Source organism: Poecile atricapillus, chromosome Z (genome assembly GCF_030490865.1).
Source record: "Poecile atricapillus isolate bPoeAtr1 chromosome Z, bPoeAtr1.hap1, whole genome shotgun sequence".
NCBI lineage: Eukaryota > Metazoa > Chordata > Aves > Passeriformes > Paridae > Poecile > Poecile atricapillus.
Window position 1 is genome coordinate 71,821,320 of NC_081289.1, and position 1,861 is coordinate 71,823,180.

The following is a 1,861-nucleotide window of genomic DNA, read 5'->3' on the forward strand; positions in this document are numbered from 1 at the left end:
CTGGCGTTGCCAGCAGCCAGTGAGCAGAGCTAGCCCAGGGGTGACGGGCCGTGGTGGGCAGCGTCAGGCACAATCCCTCTGTTTTACATGTATAGCTTTCTGTAGTTCTGTAGTTCTACTTAGTAATGCTTATAGTTACGTTTATAGATTCTAATGGTCTGTTTCTATAGATTGAATTATTTTATATATTTATATATAATATAGATTCTATAGAAGCTCTCTGTTTAGAGATCTGTATAGTTAAGTGTTGATATAGATAGTTAAAGATGTGATATATTTTTTATATGGAATTGCATTTATAGATTTTCTGATTGAAATTTATACATGTCGAGAGTAAAATTAATATACATATATACATATATAGACTGTTCTATTTATAAATGCATATAGGTATATTTGAAGAGAAATATAGATGTTCAGAGGGATAGGTTTATGTTTGTGTAGCCTTAGGCTGCATTTTAACCTCTTTCCCCCCTCGGCTGCCTTTTTCACCTCTTGTTTTTCCCCCTGCGCCCCCTCTGTCCCCTCGTCCTGTGCTGGGTCCGAGCTAGGGCCGGGCCCGGTGGAGCAGCAGTTCCAGCGCCAGCTGTCCCTGGAGCGGTGGGAGCTGCCGGTGGCCCCAGGCATTGTCCCCTGAGGAGCTGCTGAAGGACGGTGAGACTGAGGGGGCCGAGGAGGCGGTGACGCTGAAGGGACGGTGACCTTGAGCTGCTGGGGGCACTGAGGACTGTGGGGGAGCAGAGTGCGATGGTGGCACTGAGGTGACAGGGAGGTGGCACAGGCAGAGGGGGGTGCCGGCTCTGAGGGGACAGAACGGGTCAGAAGGGACTGAGAGGGGTGAGAGGACTGCGAGGGGCTGAAGAAACTGAAGGGGGGGCTGGGGTTTTGCCGAGAGGACGGCAGGGCTGAGGGGATGGAGGGGCCAGCAGGGAGCACAGAGGGGTCAGGGACTGCAGCTCTGCCAGGCCTTGGAACCAATTCCAAAGCCTCCACTTTTGCCACAGCTGCCCTGAAGACCTTGAGGCCAGCCAGACACTGCCAGGAGCCAGCAGGGAGAAGCTGAAGGCCACGAGCAAGAGCAGCGAACAGGGAGCTGCTGCTGCTGCCACCCCGAGAGCCTGGGTGAGGCCACAGGGCCGGTGAGGCCGCGCGGTGCTGAGGGTGGCGTGGGCTTTAGCCGTGGGCGCTGCCCGGCTGGGCAGGAGCAGCCTCTGCCCATGCTGGGGCTGCTCAGCGCTGCTGCCCCGGCCGGCACAGGGGCTGTCCTTGGGCAAGGCAGCTGTGCCGGCAGGGCCCGGGAGCTGTGCCGGGCTGCCGGGGGCTGCGGGACAGTCCCGCCGCGCCTGGGCTAGCCACACACTGGCCCGCTCGGCCTGCTTGTTCTTTCAGCCCTCGTGGGGAGGCTCTGAGGTTTTCCCTTCCCTGCTGGAAGGGCAGGTGCTGCCAAGGGAAAGGTCCCAATAATGACTCGGTGTTCCCTTTGCCTCCCAGATGTCCCATCTGCTGTCCTTGTCCAGGAGAGCTGCTCTGCACGGTTGGAAGAGACTGAGGGAGAGGCTTTGAAGATGGGGGAGCTGAGTTCCCTCTGTTTAAAGAAGAACGGACTCATGCATAAAGAGGGATAATTATGTGGCTATTTATATATGTATATATGTATATTCCTATTTGTATAGAAATATTTCTATATATATGTTTTTCTATTTATGGATGTATTCTTTGTACCTATGTATGGATATATACACATACATGTTTGTAATTTTGTACGTGTATATAAGTATACATATATGTTGTTACAGTTGTGTTAAATTCTATCTCCTTATACCTAGGAGATACAGTTGTGTATATTTTGATTGATACAATT

At 52.0% G+C, this 1,861-nt stretch overlaps 1 long non-coding RNA gene across 1 annotated transcript; it reads left to right on the forward strand.

Moving 5' to 3' along the window:
- The first annotated feature begins 628 nt into the window (after positions 1–628).
- Positions 629–1,624, forward strand: LOC131592762 (uncharacterized). The gene is made up of 3 exons (XR_009280702.1): positions 629–654; positions 1,005–1,122; positions 1,492–1,624. It is a non-coding gene; the product is annotated as an uncharacterized LOC131592762 (long non-coding RNA).
- Positions 1,625–1,861: the final 237 nt, after the last annotated feature.